We start from the raw sequence: 26,078 nt of genomic DNA, 5'->3' as shown, positions 1-26,078 counted from the left end.
TGGTTGAAGCATACATACATCATCACCATATTCAATCAATGGTAAAAATGTTGCAGACACCAAATGTTTATGAGGTTTAGGAGAAAAGCAGGATCCATTTCGATAGTAAAACCCAAGCTTATCTCTTAATTTCTGAACCAATATTGCTACATGTGCTTTGAAGGAAAGCTCCTGAACAAGTAAAAAGCCTAAATACTTATAGCTGGACAGAAACTTATTGCTGGATAGCAAGACCCTATTTAAGTCTTTTTAAGGCCTAAAATTTTGTCTTTGAGATTTAAGACATTTTAAGAGTTTTTAGGACACCGCGGACACCCTGTAATTCAGGATCACATGCTACTTGGCAAAATCAGACCCACCTGCGTGTGTGCTTTTAAAGTTACTTAAAAAAAATGAAAGATAATTTTCCAGTGGAATACAATCGCAAAGTCTATATGGTTATTCTCACCCCTAAACCAAGCATGGGCCAATTTGCATAAATATTGAATTTAAACAATCAGATATTGATTTGATGGTTCAAAAATCACCTTTAAACGTTTAAAAAAATGCATCTGTTGCTGTTTATCTAAAAAAGTAGGGATGTCCCGATCAGGTTTTTTTTTGCCAAATCTGAGTCATTTGATTTTGAGTATCTAGCGATACCAAAACCCGATCCGATACCTCTCTAATACATAAAAAAGAATAAAGAGGCGTGAAGAAACAGATCCAGCATGTTTCTTATTTTTTATTTTTAATATATTAATATATATTTTTATTTAATTCACCTTATTTTAACATTCAACAACTCTGTTAACAAACAGAGCACTTCTTTGAGGTAGCTTGACCAATCAAGTAATATATAACATAAATTCTTCACGTTTGGACTTTAGTGCAACAGTCAAAATAAAAAAACAATTCTAATATAAAAACAAAAAGCACCTCAACTTAAAATACCTGGCAGGCAACCCCAAGTTTACGCATCTCACAGCTTACTATGTCAATGTTGACATCATCAACTTTATAATACCTCCAGACCGCAGACATACTCGTGCTTTCTGCTTCAAGCTGCCTCAGTGTTCCACTTTGCTGCCATTTAACCAATAGCGTCTCTGCAACAAAGTGATGTCATGCCACAAACGTTGCTGTACTCTGTGTCACCCCATTACTATTGATGTGTCATAAAATAATGAGAATATAGACAGAAGTGATGCCTGTAACAGTAAGCAGTCACCGGCCGATTACCCTCACATGTTTTGGTCATGTTCAAAATTAACAACCTATTGGTCTAATACTTTTAAAATTCTTTCTCAAGCTCTTAATATAAGCATCACTCCTGACCCTGGCTGCCCTTTTTGGTTATCTTCCAACCCCAACTACACAAACATCACGACACGTCACTGCCTTTACCACCTTACTCGCCACGCGCGCAATTCTCCTCAAATGGAAACATGTGTCCCATCCATCATCAGAACACTAGATTAAAGAGGTTCTTTATTGCATCTATCTTGAGAAACTGAGACATTGTTTTAAAGGATCACTGAACTCCTTTAACAAAACATGAAGTCCCCTACTGTCAGTCATTGAGAACCTTTACATTTCAGGAACTGCTGACTAGAATTTCGAAAGGGAGAAAGAGAGACTTCTAGTTTTTATTTTACATTTTCTGCCTCTGTATTTACTCATATATTTATTTATTTATTTTTTTTTTTTGTATTTATAATTTTTTCAGTTGGCTTATTATTTATTTATCAGTGTCTTGATTTACCGTTACATACTTATTGAAGGCCTCAGAAAATAGCGAGGGGTGGGAGATGGCAGGGATGGTGCATAGGAGGTAGAAAAGTGAAGTTTGATTTAGAAGTTCTACAATTTTTTTTTTTTTTTATTGCTATGTATTTCATGTCATCTGTTTGCTGATAGGACTTCTGTTTTTCATAAACATTTGTAACTTTGTATAATATCTGAAAAAAATGCAATAAAAATATTGGAAAAAAAATAATAATGAGAATATACACACACACCTGTGCATATATATTTGAGTCCTGATTGGGAGGTAATGTCCGATTCCGATTGAGTCTAAAACCACGTGATCAGGCCGATTTCTGATCACATGATCTGATCTGGACATCCCTATAAAAAGACTACAGCGCCATGGGGTTTGATCATGTTATTGTAGAGCCTCAAACAGACAGGCTGAAAATTTAGCTGTAGCGAGGTGCTATAATAATTTCCTGCTGCTAGAACACTGTAAGAATCAAATCCACCTGTTCTGCTCTTATGAAACGAGACATGCTGTACTGAGTGCTGAAGGTGGCAAATGGGATGTAGAGTGAAGGTGAAAAGGTGAAGAAAAAGAGACACAACAGAGGACAGAAACTCTTAAGTCATAACCGTCAAGTGAGATGAAAGTTTTGTGGTAAAAATTTTTATTCTAGTATCACCAGACATCGGAAAATGTTTTTGATCCTCCCACCATGCAAACTGCCTTGCACTAAAAATGTTCCTTCCTGTGTGGGTTTCCCTCATTGCTCATAGTATTTTCTGCTGATATGCCTCCATGTTATTACTGTGTAGGACAGAATTCACTAATAGGCCAGTTAAGAAAACGTGTACATTAGGGGAAGGATGGAGAGACAAAGTTAATGGCCGTGGTGTGTGTGTGTGTGTGTGTGTGTGTGTGTGTGTGTGTGTGTGTGCGCGTGTGTGTCTGTGTGTTAATGGGCTGCTTAAGCCACGTGCTGATCAACAGGATGGGGCCTCCCCTCTGTGCTGAGAGGGATTCTGTTTGCTCACACAGTTGCCTGGCAACCTGACGTCATAAGTTTGCAGCAAGGAGATGAACTGAAAGCTGTTATGGGTTTCTGCATGTGTGTGTGTCGGTGCATTATGGGTTTTTGTGCATGCATCAGTACACAAAGAATACAATAAATATTCAGAAACACATTCAGAACACTATTACACAGAATTCTCATATGTCCTTAAATCTGATACATAAAAATATTAAATAAGCTATTAAAGATGTGACTTGATCTATTTACAGAAACCAATTTCGAAGTGTCCATTTACTGTATACTCACAAAACATCTTAATGGACTACTAATGCCAATTCATTAGTACACTGCTTTAAAAAATCTGGTATAAGTAGAACGGCCAAAATGGTATATGGGTCTGTATACACTTAATTTTAAAACTAACAAACTAACTAACCACCCAACCAACCAACCAACCAACCAACCATCCATCCATCTATTTATCTATCCATCCATCCATCCATCCATCCATCCATCCATCCATCCATCCATCTAGCTAGCTATCATCCATCCATCCATCCATCTGTCTGTCTGTCGTATACAGTATAGCTAGCTATTGTCCATTCGTCCGTCTGTCTGTCTGTCTGTCAGTCTATCTAGGTTTCTTTGTTTCCAACTTGATCTCCTCACTATATGTCTCCTCTCTGATGTCAGATGGTTAAAATCGTACCTTTTGATACTAAGATTAGGCTGCAGACATAAGAAAATGGTCACAGTAAAGCAATATAATCTGAATTATTGATGTGTCCTCTCACAATCCCAACAGTTGAACAAAACTAGTGTGATTTTCAAATTATTGGTAACATAGTTCCAGAATCCTTCATGCAATAATGTAAACAACTTACTCTAGATACAGTATAACCCAAGTGTTATGCAAAACCAACAATGTGCAATGTTTGTTTTAATATTATCCATTTTTATTTGGCTTAGTCTTTTATTTATCATGGGTTGCCACAGCGGATTGAATTGCCAACTATTCCAGCATATGTTTTTTATGCAGCAGATGCCCTTCCAGCCACAACCCAGTACTTGGAAACACATAGTGAATGTCTTTGGACTGTGTGGGAAACTGAAGCATGCTGAGAAAAACCACGCAAACACTAGGAGATCATGCAAAATAGCCCAAACGGAACTCGAACCAGCAACCTTCATTCTGTGAGGCAATAGTGCTTACCGCTTAGCCACCGCGCCACCATATTATTAATAATAGCAAATAATACAATAAAACAATAATATGATAATAAACGTTCTGTTTGACTTGGAGTTCAGCAATACACAAAAACGACAGTATATCATATCAGTCACTATTAGATGCTGTTATTGTGGGAAGCTATTTAAAGTTCTTACACAAATGGGAAAAAAATATATACTACCAACAATTAATCTATTCAAGTTGATCCACTGAAAAAATGCATTTGCTTCTGCATTTGGAGTGGAAGTCCTTCACTGTTGATGTCAGTTCGACAGCTTCAGTCGTATTATTTTTAAACACAGCTCTCTTACTGTTAGTCTGCAACGGGGGAATGATTTGCAAAAAGAAAACATCACCCCCTCATTTAATATTTAATTAGAGTTTAAAGTACATCAACATAACAGAAAAGAAATTATGAAAAAAAGTTTAAGCAACTTCTGGTTTATGTGGAATTCAAGAATGATATGTATAATAATAACAATAAGGAAATAGATCTAAAAATATATAAAACAAGAGAGTCTGTCACAGTTATAAAAACAAGTATACTTATTTGCAGCAGACTACAGCAGCTGGTTTTGCAAAACTAAGACAATAAACATAATAAAGATGTTAGCTAACACAACATTGCTATCGTTTTACACAAACCAACACATTTCCAACATTGAAAAGTAACCCTATGTTTTTTTTTTTTTTGTAATTTAAACTTTTTGTACAACCCTAAAGCTGTTTTAGGGGATCTATAAAAATCTTCTAAACACTATAATTTGGATTCACTTTAAAAAAAATTCCAGCTGACAAACAACAAAAACATTGACAGCAAATTATAATCCATTGTGCTTTAAAGAATGCAACCTTTAAAAAGGCAGACAAGAAAACTCCAGCACGTGCTTGTAATAAACAGGAGAGTTATCATGTCTTGGTGTGGATGCTACCGTACTACTGTAGCTATTTTTATGGTTATCTTTACATAGTTGTCATTGTTGGTGTGATTGGGTCTTAAATCACTGGTTTGGAAAAAAAGATTCCATTGTCCATATATGAAGTGATCTCTAAATGGACTCCAGTTAGACATCATAAATTATGTCAAAGCTGTGGTGCAGTGCAGGACATATATAGGAGCTGGTGGTTCATGGGAACTCAGGTTCAGGGTTCTCTCAGCTACATATTCTTGTCTAAACCGCACCATTCCAGTATAAATAAATGCAAAAATGCTCGGAAATGAATATAAACTATGTGACTCATGATCAATAAGATTTTTTGCAGAGTCAACATTTCTTACTTGCTCAACTACAAAATAAAATACTCATAGTCAATATTAAATTAAAAAACTAAACTATTGATGATTAATAATTGATGTATTATTAAAAACGTATCAATATTTTATATTAGCAATTTTGCAACAAATAAACATGTTGTGTATGTACCTCTTATAAACAAGTTTATCACTTCCAAGTTTATTGCAAATCATTTGAATAGTTTATTTATTTATGTATTCATTAAGATTTGTGTTTCTTAATCACATTACTGAAGAACAACCAACACAACAATGGAGAACAAACAAACAGGCATGTTTAAGATGCCTATTTGTCTGTCACACCCATTGCAGGTCATTCAATGAGCTGGTGATCTGAATCAGTTAGGTTAAGGTGACATGGAAAATGTGCAGAGCTGGTGGTCCTCCAGGAACAGGGTTGAGAAACACAGAGCTAGATGATGCTACTGTAGAGACTCTGAGGAAGATTTGGGGATGTTTTTGAAAAGATCCTTTTGAAATTAATACTGATTTGTATTGCTGCTCGATTTTGGGAAAAATCATAATCTTGATTATTTAGGTCATAATTGTAATCACGATTATTCAAAACGATTATCAGTTGAAGTCAAAATTATTAGCGCTCCTGAGAATTTTTTTAAAATAAACATTTCCCAAATGATGTTTAAAAGAGCAAGGCATTTTAACAGTATTTTCTGTAATATTTTTTCTTCTGGAGAAAGTCTTATTTGTTTTGTTTTGGCTAAAATAAAAGCAGGTTTAAATATTTTAAAACCTCTTTTAATGTCAATATTATTAGCCCCTTTAGGCAATATACATTTTTGATTGTCTGCAGAAGAAACTACTGTTATACAATGGCTTGCCTAATTCCCTAATTAAGCCTTTGAATCGCACTTTAAATTTGAATGCTTGCATTTTGAAAAATATCTAGTAAAATATTATGTGCTGTCATCATAGCAAAGATAAAAGAAACCAGTTATTAGAAATGAGTGATTAAAACTATTATGTTTAGAAATGTATAAAAAAAATCTTCTTTCCATTAAGCAGAAATTGGGGGAAAAGGGTTGCTAATATTCAGGAGGGCTAATAATTCTGACTTCAACTGCATAATTACAGTTATTTTCCTCCCAGCAAATGAAAGAAAAATAAAATACAATAGAATAAAAATATGAAACAAACTGTGCTTCAAGCATCTACTGTAAGAAAAACACTTTAGCTACAAAGGTCCTTCAGTCAAGAGCAGTGAGGGATTTTCTCCTTCTTTCTCCTTGTCACTTTAATGGTTTCTCTTTCACGTGTCTTTTGATCTTCAACTCGTTTGTTTATTACACAAATGAAGGTTAAAATGAATAATTAAACACCACATTTTGACACCTATTTGACCATAAAAGTGCTCACATTAAGATGACTTTAGATGTGTGTGCGCTCTGCTTGTCACAGAGTGTGAATAAGACCAAACGCTGACCGCATGCTTTGACTGTGTGTGCGCAACGCACACACACACACACATAAGCATGCAGTCTTTCAAGCTTTTAAGAGCAACAAATGTGTACAACTGAAAAAGGGGCGGTAAAGAATGAAATAATCGTTTATCCTGATTAATGGTTTTTCATAATCGTTAGAAGCCAAAATCGAAATCGAAATCAGATTTTCGATTAATTGCACAGCCCTTCTGATTTGGTACTAAAAACTTGAAATCTGACTGATATTAACGTAAAAAAATGTTGTGGAGCTTAATATTTGTAAGTGAAATTCATAAGATATTTTTTCTTCAGAATTTTTGGGTGAATAGAAAGGTTAAAGATGTCATGGAATGCATAGATCGAATACATTAAATTGTACTGTGATCTCAAAATAAAAGGTATATAAGGTATGTGCAAACATTCGCCTGAAATGGTTTTACAGGTCCATTTCCAAGCCTAAGAATTGGCTCTAATATAATATGGTTGGTTTTGACCATTTGGAAGGGTCATGAATATTAATGAGTTTTGACTCTTCCACAACTCATGCTAATGAGTTTGATGCTCACACAAAGACTTACAAACATATACACGTAATACAAATATTATAACAAATTGAATAGATTCCTTGTTAAAAGACAATCTTAAACTCAACTGGTGAAGAAGTTTATTTTAGCTAAAAGGATTGAACTTTACTTATGCCAACAGGAAAAAAAATGGCTTTCAAAACAAAGAGTCCCACATACATGTACATACTAAGTATAAAACAAGCTTAAATAAACTTTTAAATTTGAGGGAAATTATGTGGATCATCAAAGTGTGTGTTTCGTTCTGATTGACATGTTTTAATTAAAATTTTACACACAGGTTTACAGTTTGTAATTTAAATGTACTGGGGTGCATTTCTGAAAACCATCATTACCTAACTAAGGTCACAAGTTGCGTTGTTACAAACATGGTTCATTAATTTAGCATTTCCCAAATCAATCGTTCCAACGAACATTCGCAAACTGTGCTGCAAACTTGTACGTTTCCAACCACAACTGTAGTTAGAAGCATAGTTTCTGGCTGTGTTTTATTCCCAGTTATCACCAAACGCCTTCTTTTTTTTCCCCAAACGTTCTAACATTTAAACTACTATTGACCTATTATTTAAAAGCGGAATTTACATTACGGCTTCAAAGCTTGGGAAAACAAAAATGTATAGCATACGTTAATGCTTTTAATTTACAGTAGGTTATTTATTAAGAAATGTATCTGCACTATATAGCGATGGGTACGGAAACTTGGTACTTTGTCGGTATCGGTGCTAAATTATAAAAGACCGAAGTATCGATAAGCTCTGACGTTAATGGTTCAGCTATTAGTACTGGATAATTATTGCTTAACAAACATTACATAAAGTTGCATAATTTAACTGACCAACCTATTCTAATTTGCGATATTTGATTTTCGTCTGCACAATTGGCAATCTTATATGAAAAACATTTCTGTCGAACGCATCACATCTTCACAGCTCTCGGCTGTGTGTGCGCACTAAAACAATTATTTTCCTTCAAACCATTGTACATTCTTTTACAGGATTTTTTTTATTTAATTGTTTTACAATAAGGTTTTTATTTTATAAAAAAAAAAATACAAAAAGTACTGATTAGAGAACCGTTAAAGTAACAAACCAATAAGTAATATCAATACAGAAGCAATACCGTTAAAACCTTATCGATACCCATCCCTAGTACAGTATCTGTATCCGAGTAAATGGTTTTTTTTCCAAAACTAATATTGGATATTTTAAAAAATGCATGTAAAACAATATAATTTGCACAAAAAATATGTTTTTTTTTCTCTAAAGAAGTTGTTACCTGTTTAGAGCATCATTATGGATGTTTTACATTATAACTAACTTCAAATGATGGATCTGCGACAGATCAACAAGGTTTCGGGAAACACTCATCACCTCATTGTTGTTTTCCCAAATGATACATTTTACTCTAATAGTTCAGCCACCAGTAATGTCAATGCTTGGGAAACGCACCCCTGAACACAAGATATATCCAGATTTTCAACTTTTTGGCACCATTAATTAAACTAATTACTTGAAACACAAATAATTCAAATAATTGTAACCTTCAATAAATAAAATTCTACATGCTTTAAAAAAACGTACCAACCCTAACATTTTGAACCATAGTGTAAACCATAGTGTATGTAATTGCAATACATTACAAAAAGTAAAATATTTATGCTTGTATGACATGAACAGGACCAGTGAACACAGAATGAAGTAAAAAGCTGTATAAAATATCTTGCACACACTGAATCCTTACTGTTGCACCTTGAAGGTGTTTTTCCCTCCTGAATCACAAACTAGTCGAGCTCAAGCAGCTTCATCTAGATCAGACTGGGACACAGAGCACTCTGTCCAGCAAGAGACTTGTTCAGTGAATGCAGATTTTACCTAGAGTTATATGGCCTCTCAGTCCCATTAAACAGTATGAGCCTCATTATTCTCTCTCTCCATCCGCTCTCTCCTGTCTAGCAGTGAAGAAATGCATGTACCTTATTCCATTTGCCTCTCTGTCTCCAACTGACACTCCATTATCCTCCAGCCCTGGAGTATTTATACCATTCCTTCACATCCTTTTCTCTGTAGCCATCTATATTAGATCTTTCTCCACATTTCTCTCTCTTCCTCCCCCACTTTTCTCCAAACCATACCAGCTTTGTCCGTGATGCATCTCCTTTTCATGTAAAATTGATGTGACCATCCTTTTACAAGAACTGCCTTATATTTCACTCTTTCTCAGATCCATTATTAAACTCTTTCTGATGTAATAAGTAGAGGAGTTTGCATCAGACTTGTAGAAACGAGCAATGTGAGAATGATCATTTGTAATGTAGGCACAGCTTCAGTGTGACAGAGATGTGATGGGCTTCTGCACGGCCCACGATGGAAAAGAACTTTGTGAATGTGAATCAGTGTACAGATAAAACAGAAAAGTCAGCAATTGAGCTGTTGATACTGGCCTACAGTATGAGCAACTTCTCTCGTTTTCTGTCCTCCTCGCAACACACCCTCTGTGCCAGACGCAGAGTTTCCTATATCTTTATTAATCATATTTGTGTCATTTGCTAAAGCACTACAGGAAATTATTATAAATGGTAATTAGCAATAGAAAATCCACTTGGCCACCCGCCCTGTTCTAGTACTGTCACGACCTTCCTCCCACTGAACATGAAATGTTTTAACAACAATTAAAGAATGGGCTAACCGTATGCCTGTTCTGCTCTGAACAGTTATTTTAGTAGCACTTCATTTTATGCTGCAGTTCCATATGTACATATAGAAAATTACTAAGTATTAGACCTGAAACTACCTCAAACCTAAAAGAAACCCATGTGGTAACCTTATTTCATAAGAATACTTAGATAAATGCAAATACACTGACTAAAGACTTGTTGTTGATCCCAGTTGTAAGGGCAACAAATAATAACTTGACTTCTGGTTGATCATTTGAAAAAGGGGCAGAAGGTAGATTTTTTTCAACGAATCATCTGTTGAACTGCATCCAATCATCACAAATACTGCAGAAACCCCATTGGAACCCGCATGGACCCAAGATTCTCACATAAATAAGTCAAGTTTGGTGAAGGAAAAAAATCATGGTTTGGGGTGACATTTAGTATGGGAGCATGCAAAAGATCTGCAGAGTGGATGGCAACATCAACAGCCTGAGGTATCAAGACATTTGTGCTGCCCATTACATTACAAACCACAGGAGAGGGCAAATCTCTTTAGCAGGATAGCACTCTTCCTCATATTTTAGTTTCCACATCAACGTTCCTGAAAGCAAAGGTCAAGGTACTACAGGATTGACCAGCCCTGTCACCAGATCAGAACAATTTTGAGCATATCTGGGGTAAGATGAAAGAGAAGGCATTAAAGATGAAGCCAAAGAACCTTGATAAACTCTGGGAGTACTGCAAGAATGCTTTCTTTGTCATTCCAGATGACTTTATTTATATGTCATTTGAGTCATTGCGGAGATGTTTGGATGCAGTCCACCAAGCTCATGGGAGTCATACGCAATATTAACTCTTTTCCACTGCACCATGACTTTATATTCTGTACTGTACATTATTTCTGTTAAGTGACAATACTTTTGTCTAAGCAAGGTCAGACCTTACTGTCCTAATTAAATAGTTAAAAATCAAGGCATGATCATATTATGTAAAGTAAGCTAAATCTAGAGGCCTTTGTTTTTCACATAAGCCACTTCTGATACTAAATTATCAACTAGAAGTAAAGTTTTTATTTGTTTATTTGTTTTTCCTAAAACTTGAATAGGCGACAAGACTTTTTTCAGGCAGTGTCAATGCACACTAAAATAAATGGATATTTCACAAACTGTTGCACATTAGCAGAACAAAATACCTGAATCTTTAGATAACCATAATCGATAGTTGCAACAAAGGCTCATAGTGAAAACGTACCCCCGTATACATTTCTGAAGAGCACAAATTATGTAGCTAGAACTACGAATGGCTGCATTTCGCCTTTAAAACAAATTCTAAGGCGTGGCACGATGCCGTCAAAGGCTTCCGTTTCTTTTCCTGCAACCAGCTGACTGATTGGTCAGTCAGTCGGTCAGCCAGTCAGTCGACAGCAGCTTCTAGTGGATTTACATGAAAACTGCAGGAGCGAACAGCACTCACGAGAGAAATTTGAGATCTCAAAAAGCATACACAGCGCCCTCTGGTGAATTTGCAAAAACAAAAACTGCAAAAAAAATGTACCTTCTAGGAGTGGGTTGGATAACAAGGCAATACACATTTGTGGTTTATCAACGCACAAAAATGATAGTTCGGATTTAAATTTATATACAGAGTTGGCTGTTGCAGATGTGGTAAGATATGTAAGTTTGTACACTTATGGAAGCACAATATGCTAACAAATTACTTTAGCTCTAGAAATATCGTGCTCCCATTGTACTGCCTTCATTTACTTGGTGCAGGCGGTTCCTGGTTCTGTGTCTACAAATGTAGATGACATCTATTTATTACAAAAACAACTGTTTTATTAGTTCACAACAGTGGAGACACATGAAATCTGGTGCTAGCTCCCTAGTTCTGCAACACTAGCTGGCTAGACAGACAAATGTGTTTCGTTATGAAGAGTCACTCAGGATCAATGTGTCAGTGAGTAACTGTCTGCATCTGTGTTTTGTGTCTGTGCACAATACTTTCATATGAGTGTGAAGACCTCCCTTCAATTAATTTGCTACTATAGACTAACCTGTTTAAACCTTGCTTTTGCTTAAAAAATCCCTTTGGTTCATTCATTCCTATTATTCACATCGATTTACCATTAACACTGATCTTTTATGAACAAAAATAAGCAACCATTTTGTTACCTTTATAACTTTTACCTATACAATTCTAACATAAAAGAAGATGTTTTGAAGAAAGCTGAAAATCTGTAAACTATTGACTTCCATAGTAGGAAAAACAAATATTATGAATGTCAGCAGTTACAGGTTTTCAACATTTTTCAAAATGTCTTCATTTATGTTTGACAGAAAAAATAAACTCATAAAGATTTGAAACAAGTAAAGGGTGAATAAATTTACTGAAATGTTTATCTTTAGGTGAACTATCCCTTTAACTCTACATTTACATCTGCATTTTCATATTGTTAATAATATAGTTATAAACAAATATTCAGCAATCAAAACACACCATGTTTTTTCTTCTATGAGCTTCAAGTGAGAGGCCAGTTTGTGTCAGTGAAATGACATTATCAGGTCTCCTCCAGCCACTTCCTCACAGTTTGATAATGTGACATCTTTAGCTGACACTTTGTCAGAGCTCTTTCTGACAGCTTTATGCCAAACCACAGAGACGCTGTGGAGAAGTTGAGACAATTTTTTTTTACCCCGTACCATATCAAGCATCGGCCTGTGACAAGCAGCGGTGGGTGGCTTAGTGAAACTGGCTGATGAGCGCCAGAGTTGCGACCCAGTCACGCCATTTAATTTCTTAAGAGTTTCCGTTTATGGATTTTAGTATTTTTGTGCCCCTCACTAACCTCCCATTCCCAGCTGTTTGCCCTGTCGCTTTCGTCGGATAGTTCATTCATCACAGCTGCTGTCTGTGTGAGTCTGTGCACCGTCCCGCTAGAGGAGGGTGATGTTTTTGCTGTGGCTGGACAGCAGTGCACTTCTCCCTCTCTGTCTTTATTACTTTTAGAAGTACTGTCCTAATTTGGCAGTGTTCTTCCACACATGGAGAATAGTGGTGGTCATAATCAGATAAGGACTATGAAATCTTCCGGCTGAATTATTTAAAATACTGTTTTCATTAAATTTCAGGTTTTAAGTTCTAGCAGCAAGGTACTCTGTGATCTCTTTGAAACAGTAATAGAAAATTTTTTTTGACATTGTATGCATTTTGGGGGGCAATGGGGAGGGGGGAAGGGGAGACATAAAATGGTACGTAATTAGTTTTTCAGAAAGTGTAGAACTGTTGCTAATTTTACTGTTTAAAGGGTCATGAAACCCCCCTCTTTCAGTTCAAGTCTACCTCAGAATTAAAAAAAAAAAAAATGTTCCATGATGGTCATGAAGCTCTGCGAGCAGAGGGAGGAGTGGGTGTGGCTGGGAGAGCAAGGGCAAAAGAGGAAAGCAAACTGTATGAGCAAATCTGTATGATTTTAAACATGTGCGAACACAGCAGCACGGATAAGCGATGTGTCTGAATGGTAACAAACTCAACTGATAAAAAACAGTCTGCCACTCTTCAATTCTCGTACAGCTCTCCCGACAAAAATGCTTGCTATACACAAACAGCTTTTCAAAAACAGCGGGGAAAGCCATGCAACAAATCGTGTGGATGATGGTAACAAACACATACGACCCCTCATAAATGACTGAATACTCTGTATTTAGTCACGGTCTCATAGTTTGTTAGGTCTGTATTCGAAAAGCACATGCAGTCATGAATAATTAAGAAGCAGGGTCTTCTAATTGGACAAAAGAACTCCGCTATGAATAATAATGAGAAACTGATGCGTCATCACTCGGCTAGCAGATTTGCGCTACTTCTCTGATTTTGATTCAACCCCAAAATTAATTTTAAACTTGAAAGATGAAATTAACTCTCAAAAAATTTCAAAATTATCCAGCTTTATCCACAATTAAAGCTAACAAGAGCTAACATTGTCTAAATTGACACTCACCACAGACAAATCTGTTAAATTCTCAATACTTGAGACTCTACTTGTCTAAATTGACAGTCACCACACACAAATCTGTTAAATTCTCAGCACTTGACTACTCTCAGTACTTTTTTGAACCTTTAAATTGAATGTACAGTACATGCCTTGTGCTCACAGAAATACTGATTTACACTTCCCTTCATGTGTTATTGTTGTTTTTATTAGTAGTAGTAGTATTAGTTTTATCATAATTTTTGTAATTATGGAATATGTATTTATTTTAAAAAGAGTGCCAAGATTTACACATAACCTGAAACCGCAAATTTATGGATATAACTACAAAATTTTCCTCCAAATAAATACGCAGCACTTCAATGTTCTACATTTAAAATGTTCAAAAAAAATGTTAATTTATGAAGGATCATGTGAACCTTCATGGTGAAGGAGCTGCTGGTATGTTGGCACCGCAAGAATAGATTACATTTTAAACTAAACATACATTTGAAAAATTGGTACAATGAATTTAAGAATACTAAAAGTGAAAAACAAGCAAAGATATTAAGATGGGTTAAACATGATACTCAATTTAAACCAGCAAAACTAGATCTACACTTTAAACAATGGAGTTTGCAAGGCATGACATCCTTCTGCCTCATCACTACTAATAATGAATTAGAAAATGTTCAACAACTTTCGAATACATATAACTTAGATAAACAAGATACTTTCAAGTTAGAGATTATTTCAATAAAAACATACAAGATTTTGAAGACATAAAAACAACAGTAGTGCAGGTATTTATAGATAGTTACAAAAATCAAGAATTTAGTATCAAGAATTTATTCCTGTCAGACATTAACAAAGAAATACTCAGCAATGTATATAAAACAGAAATGGGAAAAGGAACAAAATAGGAGTGGTTAACTATTTGGGAAACACATATGATCACAATTAATTCAGATTCATGGAGAGAATTTATTTGGAAAAAGGTTCTTCATGACACCTAAAATAAAACACTTTCAAACTAGAGATCAAAAAATGGTGAATGCTGGAGAAAAGTGGAAATGTATTGGCTGATCATTTCCACATATTTTGGGATTGTAAAATTAAACACACCTATTGGCAAGACTTGAATAAAGAGATAAATGCAATAATGGCATTGAATCTGGAATGTAATTTTTAAACTAAGTACCTGGGAGTTTACTCTTCAAAAATAGCCAAAAACAATGCATATCCTCTTGATTCTCTGCTAACAACTAACAAAAAGGCCATAACAAAGAAATGGCTCATGGAAGATCCTCCATCTGAATGCCATGATATTGTAAAAGAGGTGTATGATATAGAAGTACTGACACTTTTCTTGAGACTACAAGCCTATAAAATTTTTGTATACTGGGATAAATGGCTGAAAAGAAATGTAGTGCTTTAATTTTATTGCGGTGCTTTTATTTATATATCTGGAGCCTGTTGATTTTTGATACGTAAACCTCTAACAAAATTTTATATAGCAACATTTTATCAACCATAAATACTTATGTAAATAAAATTGTATTCGGTGACCTTTGACACTTGCATTGTATGTCTTTTAATATTTCTATTTTCTTTTGAAAATGTATTTTTTTCTGAACTGTTTTGAAAAAAAAATTAAAAGAAAAATAATTAATTCAATAAATAAATAAACATACATACATACATGCATACATAACATTATAAAAATGTTTTAATACTCTAATTTGACTCAATATAAAATACTTTAATCTGATAGATATTTTGAATTAGCTTTTATTTATTTTATTTTATTTTTTATCTTTTTTTCAACTTTTATGTTTCTACCTTTATTTTTTGTTTACTTTTAGCCAATCTACTCCTACTATTACTTCATCAATAATAATTTATGGTTTTAACATTTTCTAAGACCTAAGGTTGCAGGGCCTAAAACATACATCCATTTTGGACATTTTTAATAGTTTCTGCTAAAATTTAAAATAGCATTTGCAGTTATTTTATGAATATATGTACACCAATAACCCACAAACTTACAATACAACCTTGCTTATATTTTATTGCTGCGAACAAGCTGCTGAAGAAACACTGGAACTAAAAAAAACATCACGCCAGAACACTCAACTTGAGTAGAAATTTTGTCTTACTGATGTATGCACTAGGGGCATTTAGGCATGGATTTTCTTCTGGGTCTTTTTTGGTATTGCTGTCTGTACAAAGATGATTTTTTTTCCTATTGATTTCACAGAAACAGAATCATCATAGCTCCCCATCCAGGCCTAAGAGAAGACATGAGCATTTAACCGGTATCTCCAGATCCCTTCTTTCTGATACAGCTTCATGTTTTCTTCTCTCTCATCAAGCATTCCTCAATAGCTCTCTAACTATGAGCTGCCACAAAGTAATCTGTATGATGTTCACACAGATATAATTGCTTACAGCTGCATTTACCACTTACAGTACGCATAGAAAAGTGTATGACTGAGATTTAGCATAATATTATTAATTGTCCAATGTAATGGCTGGTAAAACAGTACAAAAAAAACAAAAATTAGGCAATGCAAAATGTCTTAAAAAAGGCTTTGGATGATGTGGTTGACCATGAAAAGTGAACAGTTTATTTTCAACACCTTTTCTTAGTAAATGTTTAAATGATGTAAGGATGAATGTTAAAGTGAACATATAGTTAAATATATACATATAATAATAATAAACAAATTTTAATTATATAATAATAAAAAAAAATAAAAAAACTTTTTTAGAAGTTCTAATCGAGTCCCCAGTGCATCTACCCAAAAACATAAAAAATGTTGATGCCAATCACCTAGAGGGTAAGTGCGCCAACATATAGCACTGCGGTGCTCATGGTAACAGTAACATGAGTTCAATTCCTGGTTCAAGGTCTTTTGCCAATCCTTCCTCTCTCTCTGTTCCCCACAATTTCTTGTCTTTAGTCTCACCTGTTCTTTCTAATAAAAGATGAAAATCTTGTATTATCTATATTATCTAACCTAATATAAATGTCTTATGATGTTGTGTGTCTGCAGGGTTCACAAACAAATTCTGGGGACACCGATTTATTTTATATCTTACAAAAAGGGGCATAATACAGTGGATAAAATAAGTATTGAACAGATTAACATTTCCCCCAGAAAACCTACTTCTAAAGGTGCAGTTGGCTTGAAATTTTCACTAGATATCAGTAGCTTACCAAAGCAATCCATATATAGAAATAAAACAAAACTAGTTTGTTTAGAAAATAATTTGTGTGCAATTCAATGAAAAGACACAGAGGAAAAATCATTGAACACATGAAGAAAAGTAGATATAAAAAGGCATGGAAAGCTCAGACAGCAGATAAAGTCTTTCAGAAGGCAACCTTTCCCTTTGTCAGTGCAAAATGAATAATAGCTGCTTCAGTCCCAACACATAAATCAAGCTGAAATTAATTAAATAATTAAAGCTGCTAGTATGGTCAGCCAATTACCTGCCTTTTATTCAATATAAAATAAGAACTAAAGATCAGAATTATAAAACGAGATCCACGGAATTATCAAGATTTTTAGACGCAGATGAAGTACGGGGGCGGGGGGCGGGAGGGGGGTTAGGAGCACCTGGGCAATGGTTGCAACGCTATTTTCCATACAAGAGGTTTCTTAAAGCTGTCATAATCAAAAAAGCTATTTATACGAAATATCAAATTTAAATAGTTCAGCAATCGCTTCTTGAGTCATTCCATACACAACTCTTTTTTTCAGATTTCTTTTTGTTTGCTTTGGTATGTTTAAATTATATGGGTTTTTATTATTTATTATATTTTTTTATATATATTTCCAGAAAAATCAATTATTTTATCAGCTGTAAGTCCCCTTTAATGTTGCACAACAGCCTTACACAAAATGACAGAAAACAAATCTGTGTCTCAAATTGGTATCATGCAGCATTCAATTACACATCCATCACTTTTGAAAATATATATATTTTTCATTTTTTTTCCAGCTCATATTTGCAAGAACATAGAATAGCAAATAAATTGAGCCTTTCCCATTCCTTAGGTGACCCTCTGAGCTGAAAAAGCATGAGCAATCTTTTCCTCCTTCCCTCTCTCTTCTCTCTTCTCCTGGGGCCGACATGCTCAAAAAATCCTGCGAGTATTTACAGAGGGGTTGGATGTCATGGCAACAGGAGGGTTTGGTTCGAAATTGCAATGCAATGACATGGAAAAGCCAGGCAAGACCTGCCCTGATTCCCAGCAGAGGGAAACCTACTGTCCTTAAATCCAGACTGAATGTTTCTGAACATCATGAACAGAGCACTGACAACGTGACCAAAGAAGATACGACCTAAACGATCCTTTTCAGATTATATGAAACTATATATATGATACTATACATAAAAATATAAAACAAAATTTTTCATTATTACCACTTTATTAAATGAAAACGACCTATGTAGTGTGTAAAGTAAATGAAAACATCCAGCTGAGGGTTAAATCTAAAAGTGTGCCATGTTTAAAACTATTGATTCTTAAGCAAAATAGTCAACTCGGAGTCGAATAAATGAATGGTGCTGGGTTCGGATCTTTTGCCTGAACGCATTGACATCAATATGGTACATCACCAAATATGAAGTACCGGTTCTGGTAAAACAAGAATGTACCTTTCGTCGGACCTGTGCTATTGAAGGAAGGACCAGCAGAGGCTACTATGAATGAGACTTTGTCAGACTTTGACAGGGACTTTGTCAGTAACTGTTATAGTTCATATGGATCAGTTTCTCCTTCCTCTGGATCATAACACACAAGTGTCATTAAAATTGTTGCCCCAGTTTGTGTAGTTTGCAAAATATGTGTTTAATTGTGTGTTGTAACTTGTAATTGCTCCGAGCGGCTTGTAATCACATATCTATTATAGATGAGTGCTTGTACTGTATCGCTCAGGTTAAATCTTTAAAGAGCTATTCACATTTTGCATCAAAAATCATGTTAAAAACGCAACTTGAGCATCTTCCTTCCTTCCTACACATGTGCGGTGTGGTCATTTTTAAAAATAGTTCAGCTTTTGCCACTGTGTGGATTAATACTGAATGTGTCATTGTTATTACTTGGGCGTAAGGTTAAGAGTACAGTAGTATGCCGGTGTTTAACTGCATTGCTTTGTTGCATTCCTACATTGGGCCCTCAAATATACTGTATGCTGCTTCATAGCCGTGGTCGGCATTTCTCTGTCTCAACAGACCGGGTCATCAGACCAATCACAGCAGGTTAACTTCACGCAAAGGAGGGGTTTGGGAGCAAATTAATTGCTGAACATAACAAAATATGATCTTTTATAATGCAAAATAGGAGCTCTTTAATGCTAATATTAGTACATGGTTGCAAAAACAACAGTAAATTAACTAACACCAATGTGTGCAAATACCTACTTGCGAATAAGAAAAGGAAATGCTCTAAGCTACTGAAAGCCACAGGTTAAGAAATAACCTGTCTATAGCACTTTATATAGTGTGTCAAACCAGCATTACAGAAATAAACAGGAAATAATCAACAATAAGGTACAAACTTTCATCAGTGCCAAGCAAGTTCAATATAACAGGCTCATTAAGATCAGCAGAATGTTTAGTATTATGTTACTGATAAATAGGTCCACAGGGAAACTGCAGGGAAAAGTCTATTTATTTACTTGTGTGAATGTGTATAAATTTATAATAATTCAGTTTTTAAATTAATTTGAGTAATATTCATTCATTCATTTTCTTTTTGGCTTAATCCCTTTAATAATCTGGGGTCGCCACAGCAGAATGAACCACCAACTTATCCAGCACATGTTTTACACAGCTGCCCTTCCAGCTGCAACCCATCACTGGAAAACATCCATACAGACTCACTCACACACATACACTACAGTCAATGTTAGCATACCCAATTCACCTGTACAGCATATCTTTGGACTGTGGGGGAAACCGGAGCACACGGAGGAACCCCACACGAACACGGGGAGCCTATACAGGTCACACTTTACAATAAGGTTCATAAGTTAATTTTAATTAATGCATTTACTAACATGAATAAGCAATGAACAATACATCTACTACTGTATTTGTTCATGTTAGTTAACGTTAGTTAATGAAAATACAGTTGTTCATTGTTCATGTTAACTCATGGTCCATTAACTAATGTTAACAAGCATGGACTTGGATGTTAATAATGCATTAGTAAATGTTCAATTATGATTTATAAATGCTGTACATGTGTTGTACATGAAACGCATTAACTAATCAACCTTATTGTAAAGTGTTACCAATATACGAATTCCACACAGAAATGCCAACTGATCCAGACGAGGCTTGAACCAGCAACCTTTTTGCTTCTTGCTTCCTGAACGTGCTACCAACTGCACCACCGCGTTGCCATTTGAGTACTATTATTGACTAATATAAAAATGTTAATATGATTTACTTACAATACAGTTTGTAAAGTAATTTTTTCTGTATTTTAGTTGATATATCATACTGTATGAGAGATCTGCTTTGTTATTAAGTGGATCTAATTGGATTTGCATTATAAACATTAAATAACAGTTTAAAAATTATTATTTTTTATTTCATATTTTATGTTTTAAGTTCTGATTAGGGATGCTCATTTCAGTTAATTTTGCTAACCGACAACCGCCGCTCATTAATCGGTTATTAACGGTTAACTGGTCAGAATACTAATAACTTTTTTATTAAACAAATTGACATGACTATTTTGTGTCTGACAAATTAAATATTGCATTTTAAAATACTGATTTATTTTTATATGCTAGCATATTAATAATAGAACAGAACAACAGAGCATTTTCACGCACCTGTAGTGTTTAGCACAGAAGAACAGAATAAACTAAATAAAATGAATAAAATAAATAGGACTGCCCTAAATAATTTTTCCCTTTTATAATTAATTTTTATATTACAAATCGAAAACACTGACTGATTCTTTTTAATAACCGGCATAGGCTACTTTTTTCTAATCATATTTTTGTCTTCCGTCAAATAAAATAGCAGACTTCCTCAAATCACCTGCTCCACAGAAAATATGCCTTTATTTAATGCCCCGCTGTTATTATTATAATCACAAAACCTTTTAACACTTTTAATAGAAATCATTAATATAAAGAATATGTCCTGATATATGGTTTCCTTTCTCTCTCTCGCGGTTCAAGTGCGCGCGCTGCGTGATGAAAAGTTGTTGAATTTTTGTAAACAGTTTTGTTGTTTAAATATGATTTTGCATTAATGTGCATACATGCTTTATATGCTGTAAAATAAAAGGTAAAGCCTATTTGTTGCGTTTATGATGCAGATCCAGGTCAACATCAGCGCTTTTTTTGGCATCAACACGTCTGTTTCAAACAGCAATATTCTTCTTCCATTTTGCTTCTTTGGCAAATGTGTCTGTAGCCACGGGTTATAAGTTATCGTCCCGCAAAGTTAAATATGTCTTGCAGTAAAACAAGAGGCCAACCACAGCTAACGTGCTTTTTTTTTCATTCCAAAAACGCGAGGCACACCTCACTGACTTTATGTTGACAAGGAAAAAAGAAGAGAAGAAGCGCGGTCCTCTTATGAAACGACTGAATCAGCTGGGTATCAATTGTGCAAAAGTGTTGCTATCTGTGTTGTTACAATTGTATTATTTAATACTATTGTGATATTCAAGATTTGTACATTCATACAGCTCAGGATAACTTAAAACAGCGATTAGACCTTCAGAGCGGCATTAATGCGTCCTGAAGTAAAGCGAAACGGCTATAAACTCCAGCAAGATAGAGTGATTATATACAAAGTCATACTTTATCTTTAAATAAACTATAACTATAGAAACTGTGTTCATCTTAACTGAAAGCTTCTGCGTGTTTGCTGGCCTCACGCATCGCGCACCTGTCAGTCAGTCAGCACGTAACCCCAAAGGGTTAAACAGATAGCGCACAGCACTATACGGTTACAGAAAAGTTTGCGCTGTTATAATCCACTTAACTTTTAGTACGTTTTGATGCGATTATAATCCGCTATTAAAAACAACAACAACAATAACTGAATGTTTTGAATGGGTAATGTGGCCGTGGCGGGATGCATTTTGGTCTCCGCCATGGAAGAATGAATGTAGCGGAAACCAAGCTCTTTAAAAGTTCTCTGTAGTTGTCTTAACTACACAAACTGCTGCTCTGGGATGAGCCGCGTGCAAAAGATGCCCCTCTTAACGCAAAGGCACATTCAATCGGCCCCTTATGCAGTCAAACTAAAAATATATCAAATAATAATTTTAATCGTTTAACTGATAGCATTAATCGGTCACAAATGCACCCTTTCGGTTAACGGTTAATCGATTATTTTGAGCATCCCTAGTTCTGATACTCCCAAAATCATTCCATATAAATCCACAGATTTTTTTTACAAAATTCTCAGCTGAAATAGCAAAAAATGCCTGCAGATTCTGTCTGGCCCTACTGATAAAACAGTTTAGCTCAGTATGAGTGTAAATGTTAAAGGATGTGATTGAACTGTAGCTTAAAGGTATAGTTCCCCAAAAATGAAAATTGACTCATTTATTTACTCACCCCCAAGAGATTTAACATCCTTATGAGTTTATTTTTTTCTGTTGAAAACAAAAAATTCATCATTCAAATAACCAATGGCTTCCATAATAGGAACTACTGTAGAAGTCAATGGTTACAGGTTTGCAAACATTTTCAAAATATCTTATTTTGTGTTCAACAGAATAAAAAATACTCAAGGTTATTTGAGGTTAGTGAGTAAATGATGAGAGTATTTTCTGATTTGCGTGGCCAATCCCTTTAAGCCAAAGGTGGAATTATAAAATCCAAGTGCCAAAAATGCTTCAAATGACAACATTAGGACAAATCACTGTGCTTTTTGACCAGACAGGAACATATTCATCTAAGTAAGAGCAGCATAGTAAAGTTGAGAGACAAGCCAAAGACAACAGTGTGATCAGTGTGTGTTTATTCAGGCTCTCCTTTATTGCGGATTCCATTAATATACTCTGTGGCTGACTGCTGTTTTTGACCTTGAGTAGTGTGTCATGAGTAATCTTTTCACTTTCATACACGTGTGTCTTTTTATAATAACCGAGAGCATGCTTCATTACTGAGTAAAACACCACAAACGTGTACACAAAACATCCAGCCTGCCCTGTCTGAGGAATTCACTAACATGGATCACATCCTCAAGCAGATATACTGTAATGAAAAAAAGCTTCAGCTGGGTAAAACATACACACAGCTCAGAGATCCTGTTGAGACGTGAAGACCCTGTGCCTTTGGTGATTACATGATGAGCCATAATTAAGCAAGCCGACTGGAGATTCACCAGCGTCCCCCATCCACAGCACAGCACAGGTTTGCAAAGAGAATGAATCATCGCACACATCGAAATTGATTGCATTCCCTCACAACAGAGATTGTGGGCTGCCCCGGGGCATCAAACAAGATGCCAAACAAACCCCGTTGAGCTGTATTTCCCACCCGTATCAACAGAATCCATCTATCCATCATTCGTCGGCATTGATCTCTCAGCTGAGTGTGAAATATAAACACCATTCGCACCCAACTCTGACATATCAGGCAAACTATGACAATGAAGACCGTGAAAAAAGCGCAGCAAGCAGGCAACATCCTGCACGTAAACTCCACAAAGCACAGGAAACACTGGTGGTGCAACTGAGACAAAAACCAATGCATAGATAAAGCGCACCAATTCATTTGAGTTCAAGCTGTCAGTGTTGACATAAGAGAACAGACACGGTGAGTGGAAAACAAGGGATGTGCACATAGACAGAGAGCAGAAAACAGATGTGCATTAGAGAAAATGGACAAACGGTACCCTACCTCTGCTTGTTCAGGTGACGGTGTCCGTCAAATGCTGATCTGAGTGCTGTCGGAGGACGGACAGGCTCACAAACAAAACGCTATAGGGAGCAGAGCTCAGGCAGAGCTGGAAGCAGCTCAGTCAGCGGCAGAAACATCCCTCCCCTTCTGCATGAATTAATTAAAGCTCTCCCTCGCTCTGCCTCTCGTGATGATTCTTCAGTGCTGTACACAGCGCTGGCTGTAGCGGATGAAAATGTCCCTGCACTTTCTTTTCTGACAGGCTGTTTACAGAGCGCTCTTTGCCGTGGCTCTGCTTCTCTGTCACTCTCTTGCTGTGCACACGCTCGCTCTCATCAACACTGCAATATCAATGTGCTTCTCATAGGGACAGCCCTCCCCCTGGTGAACAACCCTAACCAAAACAGTTAGTGCATATCCACAGTCTTTTTTTTTTTACAGGAAGCAATATAATGTAAACAAAAATGCTATACTGCCCATCTGGAAAGAAAAATAAAACAATGTAACATTTTAAATAATTTGAACTTTTGACTGATTTTGAAAACAGCTTTAAATTGGCTTTTAAATTTTTGGTTTGTTTGTTGTTTGCTCATTAAATGTACTTAATATTAAAGTTAGATATATTAGTCTTTCATGTCTCATTTTACAATTCTATAGGTCACGTGGTATTTGTGTTAAAAAACACTTGTGCCTTTTCAAATTTCGCAACTTACATTAAAACAGTTGCGTCAGTTCATCAATCTGCAGAGTTTGCAGCCACGTTTGTTTATTTTAAATAACATTCAGTTGTTCCACCAATGGTTTTCTTCTCTTTAAAAGATTTTAACCCTTGTGCACTGTTCAAATTTACTGCCCTTTTTATGTTAAGGTTGAAAACATTCACTAAGGCCGTACTCACACTAGGTACAGTTGCCTCGAACCGGGCCATAGCACGCTTGTCCCCCTTCCCGTCTCCCCTGACGGCCCGCACTCACACCACAAACGGGCCTCGGCTAACTTACGTCATTGCTGCTGCGCTGTTCAGTGAGAATCGCTCTCTCACTCAGCAGCACAGTGGAGATTTCTCTAGTTATATTGTTTCAGTCTTTTGCTATGCAGTGACATGCAGTCAAATATTTCGCAAAACAGTCCTTAGGGATGCTGTGACACTCAGTCAGATATTTCGCCGAACAGATCGGCCACTTTTGGTGCTCATAAACAATCATAAAGCTCTCGTGCTGCAGGAATGAGGAGGTCTACTGAAGCCGCGCAGCTGTCGTGCAGTGAGGAGTTCTCGTTTTTAATAAACTACGGCAGTTTGAGTTCACTGAACAGTAAGAATGATTAATAAATCCATATGAAACAGCCCCTTAAAAGTCACGTCTTACTTTCAGTTTCGGGCTTTGGCGCGTTTTGCACTCACACACAAGCGTACCGTGCCAAAGCCCAAGGGAACCGCGCTCAGGCACACCTCTTCCAACCGGGCCAGGACCGGCCAAGTGAACATGCTTGAGCCAATTCAGCGCACTCACACTTCTCAAACGATCCGGGAAACGGGCCAGGGCACGGTACGGATGGCATAGTGTGAGTTGGCCCTAAATTAAACTGCTGTAAAAATGAATCAGAATTTATTTATTTATTTTTTGGAATAGATCTGTTAATCAATCTCAGTCCTGATCAAAACTACTAAATGTTTTAAACAAATTGCAGAATTTTAACTTTTTAATTGCCAAATTCATATATTATGTCAATGATTTGGTTAAAAAAAAAAAAAACACAAAATGATGTATTTTCAATATAAAAAAATAATTGTGGACTGGATTTTTTAAACCAACCTTTTATCACAGTATGGACATGTGAACAATTAGTAACAACATTAGCTTCGATGCATTGTTAGATTTTCATTTATTCTCCCTAATTTACTGTTGGTGGCTGTTTTTGCCTCATTGACTTCCATTATAACCACACTTAATGGTGCATAAATACACAGTCTCTGTTTTTGTTTATTGCATGTAGTTCTGAGGGCTCAGTTGCATGTTTTGATTTTCTTAGGCCCATCAAAGTAAGTATGCAAAGATCACTTTCACACACACTTTAATTTATTGTTATACTCCAAATAAAATCCAGAAAGTAAGCCTTTTTTGCACAGGCCTATCTAAAGAGTTAATGGTGCCAACTGATGATCAACAGTAAAAATGACAAAATTTACCTCTTCCCAACTGGGAAAACCACCAACAATCAAAAATGCATGATTATATGATGGCATGGTTTTGCAATCAAAA

At 35.7% G+C, this 26,078-nt stretch overlaps 1 protein-coding gene across 47 annotated transcripts in view; it reads right to left on the bottom strand.

Moving 5' to 3' along the window:
• dgkg (diacylglycerol kinase, gamma) overlaps window positions 1–26,078 on the bottom strand; it is a 246,909-nt gene that overhangs the window by 190,430 nt on the left and 30,401 nt on the right. For 12 of the 47 annotated variants that reach the window (XM_073912641.1, XM_073912618.1, XM_073912629.1 and 9 more), the window contains exon 1: window positions 23,818–24,139. The exons of the other annotated variants lie outside the window; for them this stretch is intronic. The gene's annotated coding sequence lies outside the window, so the exon portion shown is untranslated. Of the gene's footprint in view, window positions 1–23,817; window positions 24,140–26,078 lie in introns of those variants that run through there. 47 annotated transcript variants of the gene reach the window in all.

This window comes from Danio rerio, chromosome 9 (genome assembly GCF_049306965.1).
Source record: "Danio rerio strain Tuebingen ecotype United States chromosome 9, GRCz12tu, whole genome shotgun sequence".
Classification (NCBI taxonomy): domain Eukaryota; kingdom Metazoa; phylum Chordata; class Actinopteri; order Cypriniformes; family Danionidae; genus Danio; species Danio rerio.
This window is presented reverse-complemented; position numbering and strand designations above follow the sequence as displayed.